We start from the raw sequence: 10,000 nt of genomic DNA on the forward strand, positions 1-10,000 counted from the left end.
TTAAAATGAAAATGTTAAATGTAAACTAAAAATGGAATCGAAAAACAGCAACGATGTGGTTTTGACATTTGATATAACTTTTAATCTTTTATTCCCAACTCGATTCTTTTATTTCATTTTCTGTTACTCTTGAAAAGGACCCAGATATAACAATATACGGAATGGAAAGGAATACAGAGGTTAGGCCACAGCCCAAGCGCTGGGACCTATGAGGTGAAATAGGTGGATAGCAAGATGGAAGAAAGATAATATGGACGGAGGTACAGTAAAAGGAATGACAGAGGTTGCAGCTAAGGGCCTCAGGAAGAGACGCTGATAAAAGAACCTTTTTAAGTAATGGCTACAGTGCACCGAATGAGGTGCACTGACGGCACTAACCCCCTAAGAGAGCTAAGCATTTATAATACCGCCATTTTTTAAAACTTTCCAAATAATTGTCTTCACATTAAAATCAATTTCCATCAATTTTTCTTTATGTCGGCCATGAAATTGTCTCTAGTTCGTATTATTCAATAATATTTCCTTATTACCTGTTGAAGTGGATTTAAGAAATTAATTTCCTTCTGAAAATCCTCCTACCAAAACAAAACAAAATATATATTATTTATATAAACTTTCATAACTTAATTTTCTGAATATCCTCTTAACAAAACAAAAAATTATATATAATCTTTATATAATGTTTCACAACTTAATTTCGAAATTCATGGCTGACATGACGACAACCCCGAATTATGAAAGTACCAGACTTTCTCATCTATTGTTCGAGGACATAGTCGTCCTTAATATTAATAAAGGCTACGCGACGAACGGGTCATGTGTATACATACACACACACACACACACACACACACACACACACACCTATATATATTATTAAGTCTATATATATATATATTATAATATTATTATATTATCTATTTATATACATATAGTATATATTGCATCGCAGCAAACACCACTACTAAATAGTTCGCTTCTGTTGTTGTTGTCGTCGCTGTTTTAATTGTAGCTATTAGCTACAGTGTCGTACTTATACATCTGGGCGCTATTGCGAGAGTTCATAGGGTTGTTGTTACATCAGGGTGTGGGGGGGGGGGGGGGGGCATTCGCTTTCACGACTTGGTTTTGATGCTGACCTCGATTGATCCGGACGCATACACCCACCCCCTTACCCCCCCTCCCGGGATGTGTGACCCAGTACCGGGACATTTCTCTGTAAAAGAAAAAAAAAAAAAAAAAAAAAAAAAATAATGGTGGGAGGCCATATCTCGAAAACTAACCATAGTATCTTCTTAAAAAAGAAACTCATTATGTTTCCCCACACCCAAATCATATGAATGTTTAATAGTTAGCCTTCTCCTCTTGAAGGAGATGGCTCTCGACAAATAAAAGCCTGCGAGTACTTTGGCGCATTCACACTGAACCTGATTTGTCGTGGATGATCTATATGTGTACAAAAACTTCCCAAATCAGTAGCCACTTCAAGCAACTGTGTGTGTGTGTGTGTATGTGTGCTTGCGAGTTAAAAAAGTTAAGTATATCTTAGTTTTACCAGACCATTGAGCTGATTAACAGCTCTCTCCTAGGGTTGGCCCGAAGGATTAGATATTTTTACGTGGCCAGGAACCAATTGGTCACCTAGCAACGGGACCTAGAGCTTATTGTGGGATCCGAACCACATTGTATCGAGAAATGAATGTCTATCACGAGAAATAAATTCCTCTGGTTACGCGTCGGCCGAGCCGAGAATCGAACTTCGGACCACCGGATTGGTAGCCGAGCGCGAAATGCACTCGGCCAACGTGGAACTATATGTGTGGGTGTGTGTGCTTGCGAGGCTGTGCGTACGTTTTGTATATATTTTTTGTAATGCCCATTCCTGTCACTACAAAAAAAAAAAAAAAAAAAAACATACCAAATGAAAAGAGAGCGTTCCTTGCTCCCAATCTGTTTTGATGGCAGACCTAACAAATTTTGCATATTTTGTTTTCTCCAACCCCGCCCACCCCCTACTCCCCACATCACGCGCCCCTCCCCCCCAAATAAAAACTTCACAACCTGATGGTAATTTCATCACGGCACTCCCAGAGGCCCCCGGGGAGAAAAGAGCGACGTGTGGCACCCATAAGAAGTAGCGCCAGACAAAGAGTTCTGCCACATTAAGTATTCATTGCTGTGTTGCGTCATCATCATCATTCCTCTCTCCTCTTCAGAAGACAGCAGCAGACGACAGATGACTATAGGGGACCTGTCTTGTTTTGTTTGTCTGTATGGTGTTTTGACGTTGCATGGAACCAGTATGGTTATTCAGCAACGGGACCAACGGCTTTTGACGTGACTTCCGAACCACGTCGAGAGCAAGCTTCTATCACCAGAAATGCACATCTCTCCCCCCTCAATGGTATGCCCGAGAATAGAACTCGCGGCCACCGAAGTGGCACGCCAATACCATACCGACCACGCCACTGAGGCTGTAGGAGACCTGAGTTTCGTTTACTAACTCGCATCCTAGTATTTTAGTGACATTTTCATTCACTTATTAATTTGTAAATTCATCTGTTTTTCTAATGACTGATCTCGTCTTTCTGTATTTTCCTTCACTTTCTGTTACTTCTTTCTAATTAATACATTAATATTCTTTGGAAGCTTGAATCCCAAGTCAATGGCCCCTGTGGTGGGCTTGTTCCATATGAATAGAGTTCATCTCCTGAATAATAATAATAATAATATAATAATAATAATTATAATATAATGATGATAATAATAATAACAATAATAATAATAATAATAATAATAATAATAATAATAATAATAATAATAATAATAATAATAATATTTTTTTCATTCTGTGGAAATCTAAGAGAAATTTAAAGCATAAATTGAACACAATAACGATAACAAACCCTTAAATCAAAATTCTGTGATCATTTCATTAATATTTCCATAATCATTTATAAAAAAATAACTTGAATTATTTCAATTAAACGAAGCTCTCGTATCACACAACTCCGATTCAACTTAATATAATTTTCAATTTTTTCAATCTTCTTTCCTCCGGCCCTTTATCCATCAATTCCTCCTTCCTCTTTCCCTTCCCAATTTTCTATTGATTCCTATTTTCAAGTGGCAAGCCTTCTCTCTCTCTCTCTCTCTCTCTCTCTCTCTCTCTCTCTCTCTCTCTCTCCTTCTTAAAGACATGATATACGATCTTCTTTTCATTCGTTTGTTCGGTGGCTTCTAAGGACCCAACTGGTCACTGGCAATAGATCATATATCTTGTGCGTCTCTGTCTTAGCGTCTGATCGGCTGGAGAGTCTGAATGAGAGAATATAAAGTCCATTTTTCACTTTAGATTCTCTTTTATCGAGCGCCTTCAGATCGTAGTTCATGCGGTTATATACATAGTTTTCATAGATTCCTGATTGTTTGTTCGTATGGTGTTTTTACGTTGCATGGAACCGATATGGTTATTTAGCAACGGGACCAACAGCTTTTTACGTGACTTCCGAACCGCGTCGAGAGTGAACTTCTATCACCAGAAATACATATCTCTGATCCCTCAGTGGAATGCCTGAGAATCGAACTAGCGGCCACCGATCTGGCAGGGCAAGACCATACCGATCACGCCACTGCGTGTAGATTCCTGATGTGTAATGGACAATTACCACATTTGTTCACATTTTCTTGGACTGATTAGAATTCCTTGGCACTCTGGTACTGGAATATGAGGCTTAGGCCAAAGGCCAAGCGCTGGGACCCATGAGGTCATTCAGAGCTCAATGGTAAAATAGAGAGTAAAAGGTCTGAAAGGTGTAACAGGAGGAAAACCTCAAAACAGATGAACTATGAAATAATCGTTAGGAGAGGATCAAGATAAGTGAGATGGAAGAAATGTAATATGAGCGGAGGTACAGTAAAATGAATGAAAGGAGTTGCAGCTAGGGGCCGATGGGACTCTGCAAAGAACCTAAAGTAATGCCTACAGTGCACCGCTTGGGGCGCACTGAAGGGGAATTAGAATGCCTTGGCGCATAGCTGTTGTGAACTTTTATTTAAAACTCAACAGTTATTATAATTATCAAGGTTCCTGAGAAGAAACTATTGAATCTATAACACTTTCTCATCTGTGTAGTGCTACACTTCACATACACTTGATGCATACATGGAAATCAAGATGAAAGTTGTGTGTGTGTGTAGAGAGAGAGAGAGAGAGAGAGAGAGAGAGAGAGAGAGAGAGAAGGCTATTCTAGATCATGGTCATCTCCTCCCTGCAGAGAGAATTTGACATCAACCACCAAGCAGAAGGCAAGAAAACACTTGCAATATGTCTCAGTCGACGGGGTAATAACAGAGTGTCTTATATAGTACATAACAGAATCTTACACACATTTCATCATTAATAAAATAAGCAGAATTTATGGAGTTTCACTGTCAATTAAAACTTTATTATCAACACTAGTTTAGTTTATGCATCATTGGATTTATAAGTCCTTTCAATTACTTAGCAATCTTACATTGAATCCCTAATATAATTAGAAGAATTTATGAAGTCTTACTATCTTTTCAAACTTCATTATCAACACTGGTTTATTTTATGCGTCACTGAATTTAATATATCCTTTCATTTACTTAGCAATCTTGCATTACATCTTTAATATAATTAGCAGAATTTATTAAGTCTCTCTAGCTTTTAAAGCTTATTCACCATTTGTTTATTACATGCATCACTGAAATGACTCCCGGAAGCCACGTTGTCTAAAAAAAAATAATAATAATACCTGGATTACTACAGTGATAAAGATGTCTTAACTCTTTAATTTCATAATCCCAAACTGATTAATGGCGATAGATTTCATACAGCAATAAAAATTAGTACCTGGATTGATACAACAATAAAGATTCCTTAAATCTTCAGTCTCATAATCCCCAACTGATTACTGGCGGGCAGATTTCATACCATTAAATTTCATCTGATCTCTGGTGCTTCCTTTATCAAAGAATCCTCACAATTGTCAAATCCTTGAACCGTTTCACTAAGACGGGGCAGCGTAAAATATCTCATTACTCGGAGAATGAATAGTTCCTGTCATTGAATTATTCGCCGAGAAGTGGACGTTTGATTGCCCGAGATAAGAATTAATCCCTGTGTTTTTATTTCCTGATACAAATCTCTCCCTGATAAATTATGAAGAAGAGTCAGCGTCATTTGGGGGAAACATATTGTGATATTTTCCACTTTCATGACAATATGCATTAGGATAGAACAAGACGAAAAGTTATTCTTCTGCCACATTTGATATATCCTCTTAACTACTACATAAGTGATTTGCACACAAATTCTCATCTGGCGTTAATGCCTCGGGAATATAATATAGTGACAATCATTATTATTATTATATTTTTTTTTCTTCATCACAGTCCTCCAATTCGACTGGGTGGTATTTATAGTATGGGGTTCCGGGTTGCATCCTGCCTCCTAAGGAGTCCATCACTCTTATTATTATTATTATTATTATTATTATTATTATTATTATTATTATTATTATTATTGCACTTAGGAGGCAGACCCTCTCTCAAGCATACTTTATCAAAAGTAATGGCTACTTCAGCAGCGTTACACTTGTAAAGATTCTTCTCTATTTTCCGAATAGCGGCACGCAAAAAGCTGCTAATCGGAAAATAGAGAGAAGAATCTCTACAAGTGTAACGCTGCTGAAGTAGCGATTACTAAATATAAAGTTATATTATTATTATTATTATTATTATTATTATTATTATTATTATTATTATTATTATTATTATTATTATTATTAATTCAAAAGATGAAACCTATTCATATGGAACAAGCCCACCACCCAAGGGGCCACTGACCTAAGATTCAAGATTCCAAAGAATATGGAGGTGTTCACTAGGAAGAAGCAAGAGGAAGTAACGGGAAATTCAGAAAGAAGAGGCTCCACTTATTAAAAAAGTACAAAAAATAAAATAAAAAAGATAATTAAGTTAACAAATCGACAAACAGCTAAAAAAGAATCATGTCTAAACGGTCAATTTCACCTTCGACTCTTCTTCGTCCTTACAACTGTCTCTCATCTCTTCCTACACGAGTCTTCTTCTACCTCCTCTTCTTCCTTCCTTCTTCTTCCTCCTCCTCCTCTTTGCCAGCACTGGCTGGATGGATCTTATCTTTCCCTCATCTCATTACTCTTCTTTTGTTTCCATTTCCGGAGACAATCGGGTAAAATAAATAGTGCTAAAGAGTGTCAGGAAAATCGGTATTACTCTCTCTCTCTCTCTCTCTCTCTCTCTCCTTCTGAACACACCCGCACACACACTTATCTATCTATACATATACATACATACATATATAACCACACACACACACACACACACACACACATATATATATTATATATATATATATATATATATATATATATATATATATACATATATAGTTTTACAACACATAAAATACATGAACACGACGATACCTTATTGCTATCAATTAATTCATCTTTTCATATTTCATTTTTTAAAACAAACTATCCACTGACTGAATAAAAAAAATTTACAGTAAATGTGAGACTTTGAAATTACAGAAACCTAGTCATGTCCTTTTAAAAAATTTAGTAGGGTTATAGCCTGGTCCATAGTCGAGAGTTTGTGTGACTGTTTCGGTAATCATATCTATCACCATTTTCATTTTTCGCGCGTTTTTTTTTCTTCAACCTGAAATGTCAATACTGGATATGGCGCCATTTCGGGCCGTTATGAAGTCACATATGTAACGCGAATTCTAACCATTGAACAGTTTAGTTGCCAACGCTAATGTCGACTTGAATTGAACTGAATAAAGATTTTAGGCCGAAGGCCAAGCGCTGGGAACTATGAGGTCATTCAGCGCCAAAAGGAAAACTGACAGTAGCAAAGTTTGAAAGGTGTAACAGGACGAGAACCTCAAAGCAGTCGCCTTATGATAGAATTGTTAGGGGAAGTGGAAAGTAGGACGGGAAAAAGAATAGGAACGGAGATACAGTAATAGGAATGAAAGGGGTTGCAGTTAGGTGCCGAAGGGACGCCGCAGAGGACCTTAAGTAATGCCTACAGTGCACCAGGTGTAAAATAACAGGGATCGTCACCGACTACCATTCCAGTGATATATTTCAATTAACAAACGACCCTATTGTTCCTGTGGTGTTATAATACTTTTGCGTCTTTTTACATCAATAGGCTTCCAATGGACCTTTCCATGCTTCAGACGTTTCGTTATTCGCTAGGCAACTCATACAAGGAGTTACAAGGATTAGGATGTCTCAAAGACTTGTTAGTCCATCCTAAGAGGAGACATCGTGTGCTCACTTATTATCTCTAGAAAATGGTTTTACTATTCATTCACAGTCCTCAAAATAATTTTGTCTAGACAGAGAGAGAGAGAGAGAGAGAGAGAGAGAGAGAGAGAGAGTTACACGAATTGGGATGTCTCAAAGACTGATTACTCCATCCTAAAAGGAGAAATCATGTACTCACTTATCTGTAGGAGCAGGTTTCACTGTGCATTCACAGTGTCCTCCTAATGATTTTGTCTACCTTCCTTTTAAACTCTTCCACACTGTTGCTGTTTACAACTTCTGGTGGCAATTTATTCCACGTGTCACATATCTTGTACGTAAAGAAGTTCCCACAATGGGATGTGTTGTATCTCTTCAGTTCTAGTTTCCATCCATTATTTCTTATTTGGTTTTCGTTTAACGTAAATAGGTTACTGGCTACTTTTGTCGTGCAAAGGGCAGGAAAATTCATGTCTCTCTCTCTCTCTCTCTCTCTCACTCTCTCTCGCTCTCTCTCTCTCTCTCTCTCTCTCTCTCTCTCTCTCTCTCTCTCTCAGCGATAGAAACAAGGGTTTTCTTAGCATTCCTTTGTATCCAGTCACAATACACAAAATATTGGAAAAATATAATTTTTTTTAACAGCTAACGAAATATGCCTTTGACGAATAGAAAAAAAAAAAACTTTAATCAGGAAATACCGTCTCCCTATTCAGGATAATTTTTCTTGTAATATATCAATATATATCACAAGAGGAGTTTTTTTTAATTACGGGTTTTCGATACGTTTCTTACTTTGATGACGTTTGTAGTAGAATCACCGTAATTATCTAATTCATCTGAAAGAATCTTGCAATGATTTTGGAATGAATTGTCTTTTTAATGTAACATTATTGAGAGTAATGTTTAGGAAGGTCAGGGAATTTATTTTGTTCTGAATTATTCTATTGATGGCAAATTTTTATCTTCAATGTCCGTTCCTGACTATTTTGTGTGTGTGCGTGTCCAGATATGTTCTCATTGCTATCATCGGTGTTTGCCCCGTTCCTAATCTCATTATCGTCACTTTTTTATGTTCCTTTCGTTCATCATCTTCATTTCTGTGTGTCATAAAAATTATCATAGTAATCACTGGAATTTCTTATTTATTTATTTATCTATTTATTCATTTATTGTGTGTGTGTGTGTGTGTGTGTGTGTGTGTGTGTGTGTGCAAACTAGTTCTCATTATCGTCACTTTTTTTTCCTTATATTCACCACCTTCATTTCTGTGTCATAAAAATTATCATCGTAATCACAGGAATTTTTATTTCTATTAATTTATTTATTTATTTATTTTTCTGTTTGCAAACTAGTTCATAACTTCATATGCTTCTGAACGAATTCATTTTACGTTCTCTCTCTCTCTCTCATCATCATTTTCGTGTCATAAAAATCTTAATAGTAATCACTGGAATTTTTATTTATTTATCTATTTATTTATTCATTTATTCGTGTGTGTGTGTGTGTGTGTGTGTGTCTGCAAACTAGTTTATATGCTTCCGAATACTTGCTGTACGAGTTGATTTCTCTCTCTCTCTCTCTCTCTCTCTCTCTCTCTCCTGAAAAACCCCTTTACCCGTGAGTTGTCACTGGCATGATATATTCTTAAATCGTTAACGACATTTCTGGAACGCAGAAAGACCACCACAACACATGATTAATTAACGGCAACAAAACGTAATGGATGTTTCGCTTTTCATTAAGAAACACAAAAATTCTGAATAACAATACAGGGGGAATGTTTCCTTATCATATTTGTGGTTCTTTCTGGTGACAAATAGTTTGAAAAGATAACGAAAGGGAGACTGTTTTCAGCGATATGGATTGATTGAAACGATGTTTAGTACTGAATACGAGTAGACACAGCAATCGTTTATTTTTTCATTTGTATTGGCTATAATTCCACCATGCATATATATATATATATATATATACTATATATATATATATATATATATATATATATATATATATATATATGTATGTATATATAATAAAAGGAGCCCATAAAAACGCCAAAATATAGAGAAAATATATATTTCAGAAGAGAGAGACAGCAGCTCTGAAATATAGTATTTTCTCTCTATATTGTGGCGTTTTTATGGGCTCCTTTTATTAGATGAAATTCTTATATATATATATATATATATATATATATATATATATATATATATATATATATATATATATATATATATATATATATATATATATATATATATATATATATATATATATATATATATATATATATAAAAGGAGCCCATAAAACGCCACAATATAGAGAGAAAATACTATATTTCAGAGACTGCTGTCTCTCTCTTCTGAAATATATTATTTTTTCTCTATATTTTGGCGTTTTTATGGGCTCCTTTTATTATATATACATATATATAATTATATATAATATATATATATATATATATATATATATATATACATGGTGGAATTATAGCCAATACAAATGAAAAATAAACGATTGCTGTGTCTACTCGTATTCTGTACTAAACATCGTTTCAATCAATCCATATCGCTGAAAACAGTCTCCCTTTCGTTACCTTTTCAAACTATTTGTCACCAGAAAGAACCACAAATATGATAAGGAAACATTCCCCCTGTATTGTTAT

This window comes from Macrobrachium nipponense, chromosome 3, assembly GCF_015104395.2.
Source record: "Macrobrachium nipponense isolate FS-2020 chromosome 3, ASM1510439v2, whole genome shotgun sequence".
Lineage (NCBI taxonomy): Eukaryota > Metazoa > Arthropoda > Malacostraca > Decapoda > Palaemonidae > Macrobrachium > Macrobrachium nipponense.